The sequence below is a fragment of the Aythya fuligula genome, chromosome 15 (genome assembly GCF_009819795.1).
Source record: "Aythya fuligula isolate bAytFul2 chromosome 15, bAytFul2.pri, whole genome shotgun sequence".
Lineage (NCBI taxonomy): Eukaryota > Metazoa > Chordata > Aves > Anseriformes > Anatidae > Aythya > Aythya fuligula.
Window position 1 is genome coordinate 16,542,136 of NC_045573.1, and position 19,605 is coordinate 16,561,740.

The 19,605-nt window shown below is 36.8% G+C and overlaps 1 protein-coding gene across 2 annotated transcripts in view; it reads right to left on the reverse strand.

Annotated features, from left to right (window-relative positions):
* GRIN2A (glutamate ionotropic receptor NMDA type subunit 2A) overlaps window positions 1-19,605 on the reverse strand; it is a 191,631-nt gene that overhangs the window by 82,484 nt on the left and 89,542 nt on the right. The gene's annotated exons all lie outside the window — the stretch shown is intronic.

The window sequence follows — 19,605 nt, forward strand, 5'->3', positions numbered from 1 at the left end:
GCCAAACCTAATGTCTGAGTGATACTTCACTTCCCATAAGTCCGTATTGGTGGACACTGTCAAACTCCACAGAACTATTTATCGTCCCCACGTGCCAAGCTCACAAATTCTCACGAACTCACTACTGCTCATGCTCCATTCAGATCACATGGCCCATCGATGCCTATTGTAGAATTAACAGGATGGTACTCCAGGGACAACCTGCAAGCTGCTGGTGTACTCATTAAAGGGCTGAAATGGGAGAAAATTCAAACAATGATCTCTTAGTCTGTAACTGGAAGCTGCATTGCCTTCCTGAGGGATACAGCTGTGCAATCAATTTGCTGCACAACTTGTTTCTAATATTTGTCTTGGGCTTTTACGGTATTCACAGCATTCTACATGGCTTAAGGGAAGGTACCTCTTATTTTAACAACCTCTGTCAAAAATAGGGACACATATATTTTGTGGGCACTAAATTTAAAAAGTTTTCAATTGGTCTATTTTTGCCATGTTGCAATAAGTTCTAAATTTATTTCTGAATTTTGCATTCTGGATTTATATACATTGCAATTATTAGAGTATCAGTGTATACACCTTCTTTATTTTCAATTTACTTCAGTATTTTTTCCAGACCAGCAGAGGCAACTTATATGCATCATACATGAAATTATTCTATGCATCATACAGAAATTATGCTGAAAGAAAAGTTTATCATTTAAAAAAGGAACCAATCATATAAGATTTCTTAGGTAATGTCCTGGTTTCAGTTAGGAGACAGTTGGTTTTCTTCCTAGTAGCTGGTGGAATGCTGTGTTTTGGCTTGGGATGAGAGGAGTGCTGATAACATGCTGATGTTTTAATTGTTGCAGAGCAGTGCTTACACCAAGCCAAGGACTTTTCAGCTTCTCACTCTGTCCTGCCAGTGGGCAGGCTGGGGGTGCAGCAAGAGCTGGGAGGGGACAGACCCAGAGCAGCTGACCCAAACTAGCCAAAGGGGTATTCCATACCATCTGGCGTCATGCTAAACAATATAGAGGGGTGGCTAGCTGGAGGAAGAAGGGCCAGACTGCTCAGGGTTAGGCTGGACATTGTTCAGCGGGTGGTGAGCAACTGCACTGTGTTTTGTACACATTGTTATTAGTAGTACTTGTTTTGTACACATTTTGTACTATTATCATCATTATTGTTATTACTATTTTCTCTGTCTTAATAAACTGTCTTTATCTCAACTCACAGGCTTCACTTCCCTGTTTCTCTCCCCCATCCCAGAGAAGGAGGGGAGAGGGTGAGCGAACGGCTGTGTGGTGTTCAGCTACTGGTCGGGTTAAACCACAACAGGTAACCTTTAAAGGAGAGAGATTTTAACTCTATTACTAACACACAGCGTGTTTAATTTCAGTTTTATGAATGCGGTTGTGAACTGCTATCCTTTTGCAGGTGAGGAGAACAGAAGCAGATTAATTGACTTAGGTTTCAAAGGAAGGTGGTGTTAAACTTACAATTATTAGTGGGAACAATAACTCAGCTCTCCAAGTTCTGGCTTTTATCTACTGAAATCTATTCACAGGAAACTGAGTGCCTGTATGTTTTATTTTAATAGAAGATGAGGAGTGTTATTACTTTCAGAACATTAAGAACCTGACACCAGGATTTTATATAGCTTAACAGCAATACCAGTCTTGCAACTGGTGTCAGACCATGAAGACTGATGTCGAAGGTATAAAATACACATCACTGGTGGTAATGAAACCATCTGCTGTAGCACATTTGTCACATCAAAGGCAGCATTCTGAATGCCAGTACCAGATTTCACAGAATCATAGAATATCCTGAGTTGGAAGGGACCCATGAGGATCAATGAGTCCAGCTCCCAGCTCCACAAAGGACAACCTACATGCTAGATAAACCAAACAGCTGAGAACATTGTTCAAATGTTCCTTGAGCTCAGGCAGGCTCGGAGCCATGACCACATCCCTGGGGAGTCTGTGCCAGTGCCTCACCACCCTCTTGGTGAAGAACCTTTTCCTGATATCCATCCTGAACCACCCCTGTAGCAGCTCCATGCTGTTCCCTCAGGTCCTGTTGCTGTCCCCAGGCAAAAGAGATCAGCACCTGCTCCTCCGCACCCCTCTAACCATTTTTGTAGCTCTTCTTCAGACAGACCCTAATAGTTTTATGTCCTCCTTATATTGTTGCATCCAAAGCCCCATACAGTACTCGAGGTGAGGTGGCACCAGTGCTGAGTACATTGGGACAATCACTTCTTTCCAACATTAAGCTCTTCGGTGCTTGATAGACCTCAGGATATGGCTGGCCCTTTTGGCCCCAGGGCACACTGTTGACTCATACTGAGCTTGCCAACCAAAATTCCCAGATCCCTCCCTGCAGAATGGCACACCAGACACTTGTTCCCTAGCCTGTATGTACATCCAAGAACAATAAAAGTGCAGATACAAATATCACAAGCCAAATTCTCCTCTGAAGAAATTCCACGTAGCTCCACTAACTTCATGTGATGCTTTTATAGCAGCTGAAGATCTGACTCTATGTGTTTACAATGATTTTGAAACAGATGTTAGACTGCAAGTAAATTCTAGCTTTAGGAACCTTAGCAGATATTTAAACACCTATGAAGAGAATATTCAAAGACACATTATCCACTATGCTTAGCCAAAAATAAATTTAAAAAATTGTGAAGAAAACAGCAAATAATTAAAACTATAAGGGATTCTAGAGTTGTATCCTTAAACACCTACAGAAGTATTCATTTGGGATTTTTTAAAGCTTCACATTCCTCCCAAAGAGTACAATTATTACTTTGCTTTATACAGACTTAGTATTTTATTACACATGCAAAATCTAATTGGTACTTTTCTATATTCAAAAAACAAACTGAAATGATGTTTGTTAAAAAAAAAAAAAAATCAGCTATTTTCATTTAACTGTCATCTCATCACGCATTAAAGTCATTTCTAAAGGAGGAATATAGATGTTATATCAAAGGTGCTTTCGATGTACATCAAATGAATGTACTTTTTCTTTTGGCCCCATATTTTGAAATTATTGGTGGAGGATACAAGAAAGCTATACCAGTTACCCAATAAAAGAGACTTTTATACAAAGGAATTCTGTAGATAAATCTCAAAATATGAAAACCCCTAGATGTTACACTGATATGAGCAAAAATTTAGTTAGTAGTAGTTATGGAAATTATTAAGAAATGCTTTATTCAAACTGACTTGATTTTTCTAGCTTCTTAGCTGGATTCTAGCACAGCATTGTAAACAAAGAAACAGCAATGATAAGAGAAAGAAAAGAATAAATGAAAATTTTATTTTCTTCTATCTTGCACATTAACAGTTTATAGCTATACTGAGCAGTCAGGCATTGGAATGGGTTGCCAAAGGGAGTGGTGGAGTCACCGTCCCTGGGGTTGTTCAAGGAAAGGTTGGACGTGGTGCTTAGGGACATGGTTTAGTGGGTGACGGTGGTAGTAGGGGGATGGTTGGACCAGATGATCTTGGAGGGCTTTTCCATGGTTAATGATTCTATGATTCTGTGATCTCCCAGTATGTTTCACACCAAAAATAAGGAATCCTTCAACTGTTTTGTTGTTGCTATTGTTTTAACAGTATTCTTGAATTTTGTACACAATGTAAAATTGTCATTACAGACCATAATTTCAACATTCCCTTGTTCATGCACAGGACAGCAGCTCTCTTTAGAGCTGTCATTTGACAGATTAGTATATTAGATTAAGATGCTTTTTAATTAGTGTACTGAGCCTATAACTCAGTCGCTATCATCAGTATTGCACATTTCACTTCCCTAATTCCAAGAAATTACATGAGTATTTCTCTCAAAACCACATCCTCAGCTATATTCATGCCATCTTAGTTTCCAGCTCCAGCTTTTTCATGAGATCAGCAGGGCAGATTCACTGCTGCTGTAACAGCAGAGGTTAGCCCTGACCGTGGTTTATGGCTACTGGGGGAAAAGCTGCAATAGTTGGTTGGTTAGAGAAAGGAATGCTTATATAAAATACTATACTACTTTTATTAAATGAAAATGAAATGCTAAACCAGAACAAAATTGGGGTCAACTTAAGACCAAAATCAAGTTTCCACTCGGTGGGCTTGTAATATTTCTATTTAATGATATTATGACAAGAAGCAAGAAACAATATGGAATATGGTTTAAAAAGCAACCCATGGGATGACTTTATTCAGTTAAAAATATTATTATTACTATGAGACAACAAGTAAAACTTTAAAGATATCTTAATTACTTCATTCTTTCTCACTCTATATCTTCCAAAGAGATATAGAGAAATAATTGTTCTATTTTATGCCACTGTAATGCAGATATTCTGTTTTTATAACAGTTTTAAAGCATGTGGTGCTAGGTCTACATATACAGTGCAAGCTGTTTCCTGTTTAATGAATTATAGTAGATATTTGGCATTCTTATGAAGACTGAAAATTTTGAAAAACAGAGATTAGTCATGAATTTAAGCTGAATAATTTCACATCACATCAAAAATATCCAGAAGGAAATTATTTTTATGAATCTCAAATGTAGGTGAATAATATATCTTGCAGTGCATTACCTTGGTACCATTTATACCAGACTACTTGAAATGATGCAATGATTCCCAGGTAAAAGTGAGGTGAATTGTGTTTAGATGTGATTAATATCCAGGTTTCAGACATACAGTCTCTTCCCTCCATAGAGACCCATAGAAAAATTTCTGTAAATGCAGACACCAAAATAGAGGAGCTGAAAGGAAAACCCTTCCTCTCAAGACACCCTGCACACTTTTAAAGTCTCAAGTTATTACATTCCTGTCTCAATTCATTAAGAGTATGGAACATGCAATTCCCAACACAAACATCTCACAGAGGTGCCCAGGGAGAAAACTCCCCCATTATCACCATGGGACCAATTTGGGGGGAAATTATACAAAACTATGTACTTCCAGGCAAAACAGAGCAACATGTGACTGTGGAAATAATTTAGTAATTACTAAAAAGAGCAGAAGAGACTTTCTTCCCTAGGACTTGTCACTCCACTTCCACACATGGCAAGGCATGCTGCAGGATAGGCAGGGCAGGAACTCTATGGCCAAGGATAGATTTTATGTTCTCCAAATCTGCCCACACATACCTGTGAAGATTTTGTGTGTTCCACAATTTGGTACTGAGAAGATGAATACTCTCTGACAGAGCTAGAAAAAGGATGGAAAATTTCTTACCATGTAATTTAACTGTGCAAATGCAGAGCCACAAAATAGTAAAGGTCAACAGAAAGGACGAGTGGAGGGCTTTTTATTTTAAAAGTTTGCTCTGGGAGAGGAACACTCAAGTTAGAAAAGGGCAGTAGCAAGCAAGGGAGTACATTATGGCTTTCGTATGTCTGACATGTCCCCTTTTATTATTTCAAGGAATAAATATCAGAGAAGCATGATTGTCAAAGATTAGCACCAGATTAATCAAGCATGTTCTCTCCCATCTCCTGAGGGAGCCTGCAGGGATTCATTTTGTAGAGGTTTCTTTATTTTCAGGTCCTGGTTTTATCCTAAGAATTTCACTAGATAACATTTTTTCTTCATTATATCTGCTTAATTATAATATACTTCTTTGGCTTATCAGGGCCTGCTACAAGAGTCAATGTTTGTCACTGATTTTACATTTACAAAAATTAGCAAATAAATACCAAGGGATGGAAACAGGGTTTCTAACGATCATTGCAGAGTCCAATGGTTTTTAATCCTTTACATTCTTCAAATACTAGTGTCATGTCTAATGAATTTAAAGTAACTCAACATGCCATCATGCTGAAACAGCATAACGTAATTATGAAAGATGACTAGTTTTGTATAGAGGTCATGAACCATTCCCTAGGCTGGAACGCACCAGCTGGGTCTTCATTCATGGACTGCGCAAATATTGGAAATTGAAGTCTCAGCCTCAGCTCCTGGTCCACCACGATCAGGGAAGAATGCTTTCAAAGACTGAAATTACATCAACAAGCCTCTGACTGAACCTGATTAAGGGGGAAAAAAAATGATGTGAAACAGCGGGGATTTTCATGTTACTATTTGATAAAACATTTATTCTCAAGATGTCCCCTTTCCAGATAATTTTCATCTTCCACTATTACAGAAATGGCTTACACTTATCTCAATGAAGGAGAGAAGAGTTGACTCATGTAGTTCTGTTAAAAGCAGTGTGTAGCTGGCTGCACCATAGCTACTTGGATGAATGATGGCTCATAGAACTTCTGGAGTGAAAGAGAATCCCAACACATAAGTAGTACAGAACTGATGCCTGCATGAAAGGTAAGGGAGGACAAATATTTCCTGAATACAGATCAGTCCCTCTTTTACCCATGCGGGTCCATGACATGGTGCTGAACATCAAGGTGAACTGTTAGCACTAGCCTAATATTTCTAATTTTTGGAGAAAAAGAGATTTGTACAAGTTCTGTACTTTCTCTAAGTATTTCACCGTGAAAAATATGGCAACATATAGTATATCCATTTTTTAGCAAGAAAGAAAGATTTTATGCCATATATTATAGCAGAGTATGATTTCTCTTATGCCCCTTGTTGTAATTGCAGATTAATATTTTGCCATTTATCTAATTTAGATATCTTATTTTCTCATGGTATGTACAACCAGTATCCTTATGCTTTATTCATGTAATTAGTCAGCACTGATACAAGTAAATGGTTTCCTGAACGGTCCAGAGAGACATAATTTTCCATGGGGAAATGACTTGAAATTAGCCATTTTACGGAACACCTGAGTTATTTGGAGAGCTCTTGAGTCTGTCCCTTCAGTGAAAACCCTACAAACAGTTGTTATGAATGACTAGGAAATGATCAGGAAAGCTGATGACTTTTCAAAGACAGAGAAGACCATTGCTGGGAAGTTACTCCAAAGACATAGGGGAAAGTAACAGACTTTTTGATGTGTGGAAACATTAATCTGCCAACAGTTCACATTTGATGCATCACAACAAAATTGTGACAGAGCTAGAAGTAAATGAGGTCCTGTTTCTTATCATGTTGCTATGCAGAAAAAAAGTTTAGAATATGCTGGTGATGATCTGTTCTGTATGGGTTACCTACCTAGATGAGGCAAATAATTCGCACAAAATGATGCTATAAAATTAGGTAGAAAGAAACCTGAATGCATACCAGAAGGTCTTGAAGTGTTGTTAGCTACCATGATTTTACCACAAAACTTTCAAAACAGAGGAGGGGAACCAAAGGTCCACCTCTGGTGTCACGGGATCACAATAAATAAATAAATAAATCGTAAGTACAGTGGTTTTATTTAAGAATTTTTCCAGTTCTCATGGTTGTAGGGAAAAGTATCAAAATGACTCCAGAGCACATTAGGGTCTGACAAACCCAACAGCAGGTAACTTTACACCCAAATCTCTTTAGTTTCCGGGCTTGGATAATAAATTTTTACAGTTAAAGACTTAGGAGCAGCTCAGGATTACATTGCTTCTATGTACTTTTGCTGAAAACAAAATGATAAAATCCCAGATTTATTTTCAGAAACACAAAAATGCATTTTGCAAACTCATAGAAATCTTTTCACCAGGTAACAGAAAAAAAAAAAAAAAAAAAAAAAAAAAAAAACAGTAATAGAGGGCACCAAAAAGCTCGTGAATCAGCCTGGTGCAAGTCCAAGAAATCCAGCAGGCATAAATGCAGATGTTTCAGGAAGGAAAGTCTGAATAGCTTTCCTCTTCTAGTACTGGTATTTCATTGGAACTCACATAATTTACCTCCTCTAAAAATAAAACACCATAAAAATGTAGGATGAATGAAGGATATCAGCCAAATAAAGGTAAGTAGATGAGCCACATAAGTAAATAAAAAAAATATCTTGGGTCACAGACTATTCACACCCAATATCCTCACTCTCTTCTATTCACACTAGAGCATTATTTTCCAATATTCATGTTGCTTCTTATCAGTATTCAGATACTACATATTTTGCTAACAAAACAACATGCTGAGCTATGTGGAAATCCAATCTGTAAGCTATTGAGAGTTATCTATCAAATCAGTTAGTTCATTTACTTTCAACCACAGCTGCTCCTATAAGGCCATCAGAGATGAGCTTCTTTTGATTCATGGGCAATCTGGGGAACCTTAGCAGATATAAAAGTAAAGCATTTAGTTTAAAGCAGCTCATATGACTTCTTGGAGCAGACGTATAGTTCTAATTATAAATCTTGAGAACAATCCCATTGTTAATGGCCATGCTTAGTGAAAGCAACCTTATATAAGGTTTAACTGTCTGATTTTAAAATGAGACTGTGACAGGCAAAGTTCAGTACAAGTAGATGGATCAGACACAAAGGATGACTTCAAAATTTCCAAGGGGAGGGGAGGGAACATTTTATCTTCCTTTTTCCATAAGAAGTGAAGTGTGCTGATCTGTATTTTTCTTTTTAATTTTTCAACAAACAAAATATCATTCTAAGATTTTAATCATACAGATCTCATTGCCCCAAAGAGTTACATCTTTAAAAAGTGTAATGCCCAAACTTTGATTAACAGCTTTTTACAACACCAACCTAATTTATTTTTTTCCAAAATCAGCCACCCAAATCAATCTTGCTCTAACCTAGCCATAAGATTAAACATGCACGCAATTTACTGTGTGCCATCCACAGAACATGCTGGGACAGAATCCAATTTGCTTAGCATTTTAACAATCTGTTATATTAAAGTAAGTTGATTTTAAATTTTGTTTGTTGTTTTTGTTTAACGGTAATATTTTATGTGTTTACATTACTATTGCCATGGAATCAAAAATACATGGTGCTCAAATAGTTTATGGAAATTTTCAAGAATCAATGCTATGTGGAAATTCTTCCCTGGAACAAACTTTCATTCCTGCTTTTTGATATCTTATACACAAACCATTTTACGTAACTGTAAAGTGATATCACATAGGGTAATTAAATATGTACCTTAAACACCCAGCCTATAGGAAAACTGGTTCAGAACAAGGGGTTTAGAGTGCTTGAGGACAAGTAGGATTTTCAGTTAAAATTTTGTATCTTATCTAGTACAAGTATTGCACAGTAAAATTCTGCATAACCAACTGCTTGCTAATGCCTCACACATCAACTCCTTTTACAAACAGTTTTTTTTGTACAGTTTCTACTGTTGTTCAGAGCTTTAATACCCACACAAACCAAATTTATTAATCCTGTAAACAGAATCAAAACTTCACTTACCCATGATCCCATTAAAATACACTATACTCAAGAATCCAGTCTTAAATTCAGAATCTGTAACAATTTGTCATTAAATGGCAGCTGAACCAAGCCAAACAACCTGATTACTATTGTGTAAGTGCACTAAGAGTGCATAAAAGCCATAAATTATATAGAAAGATATGCATAATTAAATATTGATAAAAATGCCTGAAGACATCATCTCCTTATCTGAAAACATTTGGTTTCAGATGAATGCTAAAATACTTCTCACTTGTGTTGGGATGAGATGCCAGAAAACCATTAACTAAGTCATTTCCATACATCTACACTTTAACAAGTAAAAATGAAGGCAACAAACAACCTCCCCCACCACCCCCTTTCACCAAATGGTGAGTATAAAATATTAAGCAAATAAGGACAGTTTATTTTTTTATTGTGTGCTTGTAACTCTGTGCTTTTCCCCTGTGAGCCAGGAGTGTAGGACTGGCCACCTCTGTGCACCTATTTGGCCTTGGCCACATTGGACTGAGGAGAGAAATCCAGCAGCATGAGGCTAGCTGACAGGATAAAGACATAGGCAGATGGGTAGGAAATCTTTTAAGAGAAAGGATAAATGTAGTTCAAGGAGCCACTCAGAACAGCTACAGATTTGTAGGAGATATCCAAGTAACAGAGGATGACAATGATAAGACATGAGATTCAAGATCCCTCTTGATCTCTTCAGGAAGGGAGACGCATTTGGGTTTCCCAGGTAGTTTAAACAAGAAGAGGTGTGAACTTGATTCATCTGCCTTTGGAAGGTAAAGTCACAAAAACTTCACAATTTATCCAAAACATGCATGCTGCTTTTAAATTCTCCAAGAAGGAAGTGATACTTTAAAGTACTCAGAATGCTCCTCTGCTCTGATGTACAATCAGCAGATCTGAAGAGCGTTCTCAAGGGAAATACCATTTATGCTTATCTTCTTTATATTCTCACTTCAGGCATATTTGGCCTCTGGGCAAAGCTACATCTGCTCTTTTGTTATGCTAATAGAAATTACATGCTTTCTCAAAGGGAGTGATCAGCTCATGGCAACAAATACCTTTTTCCATTCTACGTGTAATAGCAGCAAGTCAGAAGTAACTTCAGTTACAAAAATTCTAAGATGAATGATCTGTATCAATACTTACATATCAACCTAGCTTGAGCGGAGGGTGGCTAACTGTGAATCTTAGACTGAATCCCACTGATGAGAACATAGCCCAAAGTACCAGCAATTCATCATGTTCCTCTCATATTCATTTAAGAAACTTTGAATAATCATAGTTCAAATCACCCTTGCTGAAACAAACAAACAAAACACAATGGTGTTGGAAAATCTCCAGTACTCAGAGCTCCCACATCCATATGAGAAGGAAAAAAGAGTGGTAAGGAAGGCTCAGCTATACGTAGATACAACAGTTTTACAGTATCAGTGTGCTAACCAGACAAGGACATGGTGCACACTATGACGGATGGTAAGTAAGACAACAGAGATATGCAGAAAAAAAAAAAAGCGTTGCACATACTTCTTCCAACTACCCACACAGTTCCACACCTTTGAGCTGAAACTACATTTTATTTTTGGCATTCTGTTTAAGGATGCATTGATTTATTTAGTTTCAATAATATCACACATCAACAGCTTTGCCAAGCATAAGCATAAGCAAATAATATTCTGGGCAGAAAAGCTTTACCTACACATATTCAAGTCACTGAGATTTTTATGCAGGCAGTAAAACTATTTCTTGTATCAAATAGCACAGTTCAAGTTACTATTCGTTAGTTAAGTAGAAGCAAAATATCTTTAAGCATGTTTCTGATTTGCAATAAATATCAGCAGGAAAGCAACTTCAAGAAAGGAAATGTTCAAACTGCTAAGCTTAGGTCCTTGCAAGGCACAGTAATTCTTTCTGGGAATGCTTTCAGATTTGACAGTCATACTAGATAGAGCAAATACTGCGCTGCTGTAGCAAATTGAGTATCTCATTTATAGCCATAAAAAATAAAAAACATGTTTGCACAATGTTCAGTACAGTACGAAGAGGAATGAAGCTCTCTTCTTTAGCCTGCACAATAATGTTATACTTTGAAGAGAGTGTCATGGTAATCCTCATAATGAATATGACTAAGCAACCATACATATTAGTTAGGTTGATGTTTTTAATGCCAGAAATTTCAATTAGTTGCTCTTTACAACACTATGCATATAGCTATTTACTGAAAAGATACAGTACCACACAATCAGTGACTTCAATAGATTCATATTAAACATATCCAAATAAGCTTCAGAGTTGTTCTAACATATGTAGGAAACATGAAAGCTTTTTAACTAGTCTCAATATAGACAACAACAGATAATAGATTTTTTCAAATATTCATAATGCAACTAAATTGTAAGTGCTCTCCCATCTGAAGTCAATGGGAGCTCAAGGTGCTCAGCAGCCTACATGGGTGGAGATGTTCACACAGGAAGGAGAGTTTGTGAGAGTCATGTGAGAGTTTGGCTGTGCCCATTTTATTTACACTGCTACATGAGTCCCAAAAAAAAAAGGTGTTTAAGTACTCACTTAACTGAAATAGATTGTCTACCAGTATGAAGTGTGGGCACTTGCTCATTTTCTTTAATGGGCCTGTGCACCAAAGGAATTTAGATGCTTGTTAAAGTTGCAGTTGCAAATTAGATTTCAATATAAAAGGCACAAGGAGTTGTGCTTTGCCTTAAACTCATATATCTTGATTTGTCTCCATGCGTGTCCCCTAGTGCCATACTCTAGAATAACATTTCTTAATTTACAGACTACAGGATTGCTAATGTTTTGCAAGTCCTTTAGAAATAACCCATGGATCTTTCACTGTCCAAAATCCAGTCTGAAAAATTAATACCGAGACCTGAAAGCAGCACCCCAGCCATCTCCATCCAATACTTGCTATTCAGAGCAGGTGTAACATTTCACTATGATCAAAAAATTATTAAAATACAAACTTTAGGTCTGATCTTCAAACTTGTCATGGCTTACTGTCACATGATGTGACCAAAAAGAAAGAGAGAAAGCAGTGACATTACTCTTTGCAATATACTCCACCAAAGGAAAACTCCTGGAATAAGGCAGAAAAACAGAGCTAGACTTCATTGCACAGCTCTCATTGGGCTCTCCTGGCACTCCTTTCCCTGAATCACAATCATCTCTTTAAAAGCAATGTGTCTGAATTTGCCAGATTATGATATTTCATGTTACATTAACAGATAATTAAAAGAAGATGAATAATAATACTGAAATGGATCTCCCTTCTTTTGGGCAAGGAAGGTGGATTTGTGGTGCAAACAGGAATTGTGCTGCGCTCAGGAGCAGATACTGCTTGTTTTATTAAGAGAGGTGTTGATTTTTCAAATCCTTACCAAGTAAGACAATCTTTCTGCCCAGCATATTGACAAAATGAGAAAGAAAAATGAGATGTATAAACTCTGCTGGTTGTTAACAGTCTCCATTCCACGCAATAGAATCACTCTCTAAAACAAAGCTCTTTGGGAGGCACACACTTGGCTAAATGGAAGTTCGTATGAGATCTGTGTTTCTTCTCAGTGAGCAAATATTTATTACCACAACTGCAATGAATTGTCTGTTCATTAGAAAATTCAGACAAAGAAACAGAAACAAGCTCATATAGAGAAAATCTCTGTTTTGACCCTCACTGGTTTCTATGGCAGTAAACTCAGTTGCTGATGGAACAGGTACAAGGATCAAAAATACCAGTGCAAAGGATGCAAAGAGCTGTGTTTGTATTACCAAGCACATCCTGCAGGGAATGGGTCAGAGTCGTGCAACATAAACCTTTTTTTCTTCTCAGCTGTCCTTGCACAGGGCAGCCTGTCAAGGACTTCAAAATCTGAGCTCCTGCAAAGGACCTTGGAGAACAGGACTGGAGGAGAGGGGCAAACTCCTGCCCTCTGAAAAGCAAGCAGTTCATCTGCATCAGCCTGGACAAGAAGGACAGATGTTAGAAAGCACCACGAGAGGGGTGGAGTTGGGTGTGCAGGTACCTACAGACCCACAGCTCAGCTCCCCGCTCCCAACCTACGCCATTAGAAATTGATGAATAATGCAGCAAAAATTATATCCCTAACAGGCAGCAGCAGATATTTTCTTTCAATATGTAAGGATCACATATTATTAATAAATATTTAGACACTCACTGGTTCTTGATAGAAATAATTACTTTGAAATTTTTACCGATTTTAAACAAAGCACCTTGATAACACAGACACGAAATCCTGACACTGAACACATACTTTTCTTCAGAAAATACCAAAAGAAAAAAGCAGAGAGCAGAAGTAATACATCGTGACGGATGACTAGACACCATTGTTAATTTCCTTAACACCATTGTTAAGGAAAGTCCTTATTACTAAGCAAAGTCCTTATTATTAAGCAAATACTAAGAGTAACATGATTTCAGATAAAATCAGTGAGGGTCACTATAAGTATAACCCACTGAATTAGAGCAGTAATTAACAATTATTCTCAGCAATGCAGCTCAGCTAGCAATAATCTGTCACTTCAGATTGCACAATGACCATTTCATAAAAAGGCATTTACACAAAAGCTGCAGTTCAGCAGCTATCAATTTTCAAAGATATAATAGTTTCCTTAGTAATTAAGAGTACAGCCTTAGAATAAGCAAGTATAAATACTTTCCTTGTAAACTTTCCTTTCTGGAACACTCATTTATCCCCAGGTATACATAGAATAACTTGGTGCAACTCATGCTCCAGTGCCACACCTCATGAAAATATCTTGAAATCAGCCATACAGGAAATAGATTCTAGTATCCTCTTTCACATGGTCGTAAGTCTAGTCCAAAAGTTGTTTTACTCCTACAGACAGATGATATGTTGTATGTATATATGCCTATGTACAGGATGTGGCTGTACTCAATTTTATCTCAGTGTATCAAATGATAACATATGATCTGATTGTGGGATAAAAATTAAAGCCAAGTTTAAATGCTAGCTCATTTACAGTGCTTAGATCAGCAACAGCTTTCCTCTGTCCAGAATAAGTTTTCTTAAGCTGAAAAAAAAAGTTGTAACTTCTATGCTGATAAAAAATTCAAACCTGTGAAATACATGATGTATAGAGTTATGTGCACTGAAAGACTTCCGCACACCAAATGCTTCATTCCTCTTCCGCAGATGAAGAACATTTTCCTTTGATTTTTGCCCAACTAATCACATCAGAGAACAGATTTATTATCACACAGTCACTCCATAGAAACAAAACACATTTTCTTGCTTACTACAAAAATATATAAAAATATCAATGTGCTTGGGGAGATCCGTTAAAACGTTACATTAGATTATTACATTAGATTAGATTATTTCTGACAGCCTCACCTAAACCTCCAGGAAATAACAGATTTTATAGAGCATTTGTAAGCAAAATTGAATGCAAAGCATAGAATGAAGTATAAATAAAAATGGAATCATTAAAGCAAAATAGAAATGTTTGGTGCTATGGCAGAAATAAGCATATAGGGGAAAGTAGTGCCTGCTCCAAAGGAAAGACTTAAATTATTACTTGAAAAGTAAACAACTATATCAAAATGAGAGTTCAACAGAGCAATTATGCTTATACATACATCGGTACACTTGGAAATCAACTGGATGTATAAGAGAAATTCTCTTTGACTCATTCATATAAATTAATATACAATGATTAAAAGAATTTGAGGAGGGAGAGTGCTAAAAATGGTGGTAGTTGCTTCAGCAAACAAGCAGAAGAGGTACAACTGGGGCCTGATTGATATCACTATGTGGGAAGACTAGGTCATCCCTTTGGTTTCTTTCAGATAGCTAGTTAAGTGCACACGTGCATTGTAAAGCCCAGAACTAGGTGCCTATTCCTATTTGTGGATATGATGTAATTTCACAAGCTATTTAAATATTTTCATGGTTTCTTAATGTCTTTAACACAGACTTCTTCCTGTTCCCACCAAGCAGCAGCTGAAGAGAATGTTTCTATGAAAACAGGAACACCTTTGTTAACTGCAAGACTTAGGACAAATTCCTGCCCGCTTCAGAAAGATTGAGCCCGTCACTTAACACTTCCAAATCTCCAGGCAGACTCAGGGGTATTTGATGGCCAAGAGAAGCAGAAGTTTATTCAGAGAATGTGATTCAGTCAGCTATATACTCATACATAGCATAAATCAGTTTCATTTATTCCCTTTGCAATACAAATTAGGGAATTCAACCTCTTTGTTGCTCACCACCTGGTTTCCAGAGCTCTGTCTCTACACAGAGACCCATACGCAGTCTCATGGTTAATGGGACCTTAATGTATCTTTGAAAGAGTGTGTTGATCAATTTCTATGTACTGAAGGACTTAAAAAAATTTGGTTGAGAAACAAAATAAAAAAATCTAAGTCATTACATGTAAGCCATGGCATTTAAATAACTGCTGAGATGCATAGCAGTCACACCACTAGCAATTTACAGGTAACTGTTGGTTATCCCATTTTAATTGAACATTCTACAAATTATATTCATCTTTGCATTATTATTTGAACTACCTTTACTTTCTTGCCAAAGTACATGGTCCAACTGCTAGAACTTCAGAACACCCATTTCAACTATGAAACAAAGTTTGAAATAGTTCATGGCCCCAAGGCTGTCTCCTCAACACCTTTTACCACTGCCCAAGTTCTATACTCCACGATCTACTGCAAAAACTTACAAGTCATGAGAACAGATAGTCTGGCAGACTTTGCTCAGGCTTCTCAGGCCAATGAATGATAATCAGTATTAAAACTGGCTGTGTTCAAAATTGTTTAACTGATTTGTCCCATTCTCCTCCTCTCATTGCCCTCTAATTTGTTACCTCCCATTGGCAGCTGTCACCCTGATGGTGCAGCTGGAAGAAAGATTCCTGTGAATTCTCGTTGGTTGCTTCAGTGCAAAGTCAGTCATATTATTTTAAACAGGCTCTTGTGTCTCATTCATCTCAAATGGCCAGATCTGCTCTGAAGAAGATGAAGAATGTTCAGTGATTTTCAGTGCTGCCAGGGCTGTTACCCCTAAAGAGAGGGATGGTATTGAACACTGCAGGGATTGCAGCAAAGGATGCTGACTGAAGTGAAATAAGCTAATTCTGCAATTATTCTTTGATCACAGACTTAATCTCCTATTACTGAAATCTATTAAAGTTGTCTACACCTCTGTAAAGTTTAGGTTAGATTCAGAGTCTGGATAGATATAAATGAAAATTTCCTAGTGATTCACTGACATTTGTAGTGATATAAATAACTACCTGCAAAGCAAAGAAAAATTATATCTCATTCCAATTCAAAAAATCAAATCAGACAGACTATCTTAAAAATTACAGCCTCCTATTTAAATTCATTTTAAGGATTTGTGTTTTCCATTTTTGAGTTGTAGAATTAAGAGACTATTTGGAAACATAAAACACTTGAACAAGCTTTGCATTTATTTAGTGCAGTTTTTACAGGTAAAGTATTACATGTCATCTGTTCAACTTCCTTTTGCTTTGTTCTTTTATTGAGCAAGACCTTGACATCAACCAATGATTATTTTATAGTTTTTCCTGACCAGCATACACATATGGTGTCCTCTTTTCATATTCTGAACAGATAATCCAAGTAACACTGTTACATTAGAAGACAATGCAGGTCTCTCTCACCATCCTTTGATACTTCTGGTTTTGGCCACACAGATTGCACATAGGTGCCATTTATTTTTTAATATCTTTGCAGAGAAATATGAAAATCTCGACTTTTAAGAACAAATACTAATGATGTAATTAACAAATCAATGCAACTAATTGAACATATCAGGGAAACTTCATCATAAGAATAAGCAAAAAAAATAAGAAAATGTCATTTCCGTCAAAACAGATCACAAAATGCACACCACCTTCCAAAGAAGCACTGGTGATGGCTGTGACATAAGCTCGTTACAGTTCATTAGGCATGATTAACTTACTTCCCCCTTGCATAACAGAGTGCTCACTAGTACCCAATTAATTTAAGTTATGAGTAAGTGCCATCCTCTGATTGGAGTTATAGGATTAAAAGTGAAGCCTGAAGTTACAACCACCTCTGGAATTATCTGCTCCTCGACCAAGTTATACTTTCTAAATGGTCATAAAGCTATTCTATTCCCTGCAGGATAGTCACTCTTTTCCATGTCACATCATCACACATATCCAGGTGCATCCAACAAATGTGTTTCAAAACAATTTTGTGGACTCTATTTGTTACATAACAACTCAATATAAAAAATGCAAACAACAACACACACAATATACACACACAGAAAAATCCCTATATGTACATGGTAGTATCTATGTGTTTTAACACACACACATATACATATGGCAACAAAATATTCCTAATGTCACAGTCACTCCATCATAGTAAGTGATGCTTTAGCAGTCATTCATCTTCAGTCCTTAAAAACTTAAATATCAGACTTCATTTTAATCAAGCAAGTTTTATAATGCCAAAACTATTTCAGTTATTTTCCACTGGAGGACAGAACAGTGATTTCTAGGTCACTTTCTACCATTGGAATGTTACCTATAATATACCCATCAGCCAAATTAAGCACTGGCATAGCAATGCTAATCTAAATGGGTGTTTTGAAGACTTCTGATGAAGGTAAGCAATGATACAGCATTTTGTATGTTGTTTGTTTGTTTTGATGTGTTTGGTGTTTTTTTTTCAGAACCTAGATCATGTCCTGAGCTCTGCAGGTATCAGCTATCCAACACAAGCCACAAACTCCCTTCATATCCCAACTCCCTTTCCACAGTCCTGCTCCTTCAAGTTTTTTGGCAGATTACACCTCAGACTTGCCGAGGCCATGTAAAGTTAATGAAGGTGGACTGGCTGAAGTTTTCTTCAGGCTACAATTCTTCCACAGTGCCTTCATCCCTGTCTCTCATGTCAGTAATACTCTATGTACTCAAAGAAATTTAACTTGGCTTTACTACACTTGCACATAGGCAGACTGATGAAATACTACAGAAACGAGTAGCAAATTTCATAACACATCATGCAGATCAAGCATACATATCCACATATAAGATTGCAATAAAGTTCTTTCCTTTAGTGCTGCTAAGAAATTAGACTTCTTCAATTTCCAGCATAGCTTTTCTAGCAGTTTTCTAGAAGCTAGAACTCCTATCACAGTCGAGACCTGATCCAAAATTCCACACAATTCTAGAGCTGACCAACATTCATGGCTGTAAATTTGCATTCCTAATAATAAAAGGAAAGTAAATACTTGCAAATACTCTTTTTAATTTTTTATCTGTTACATGAATTATGCAAGCTTTTTCTATAAGACTTTAACCTAAATTATTTTTGAATTTCTAGATCTGAGGGATCCCAGTAAAACCACTCAAATTATTAATTACTATTAATCTATATATTTGTACTATAACATACTAAATAATACTAAGTAAATATACATATATATTATTTAATAATGTGATTTACCATTTCTCCAAAATATAGAGGCCCTTTTCTTACAATATATTTATCACATTCATCACTACTAACAGTCTTAGAGGTGTTGACCTATTCAGACTTGCCTCTGGAAAAAAAAAAGACCCGCCAGACCCAGGAGATCGGCCTGTGCCACCAGAAGGCAGCAGGGAAGGCAGTGGACTCTACTGGAGTTCAGTAGAAGGACTATCCCAGAACTGGCACGTTTGTAACAAATTCCAGATGTAACCCATTCTAAATTTTCTTGATGAGGAAATACCATATTGTGGTGGTGTTTTTTGTTGTTGTTTTGTTTTGTTGAATTGAATGACAGATCAACTCAAGATTTTATAAACATATAGGAACACTTGCAAATTGGTATATATGAACAAAAAACAGGGGAAAAAAATACCTTTTATACATCTATTCAGATCTTACATGCCCTGTTTCAATGTATGACAATTCCTTATTTATTAGGAAACGAGAGTCCAGATTTAAATGCAAAACCTCACCATACCTGAGTGTTTAGCTGGTTAACAAGCAGGACTTGGAAGAATTTACTTCTGCTAAAGGAAAGCAAGTATCCATCTCTCCTTTGTGACAAAAAGGAAACAAATCTCTTCCATGAAATGTTAAAATAAGTGAGTATTTAATTTCCAGATCAGTGAGGGACCCCACTAAAATCTGGCATGATGTTTCTTGCTTGAGGAACCTTTGTGGAAGATCTGTGGAAGGCTACGACAGAAATCACTTTTGGGCTTTTTACAAATAATGAAAAGAAATTAAATTCCTACGCTTTTAAATGAGTTGTTTTAATTACAAGTGGAAGAGAAACA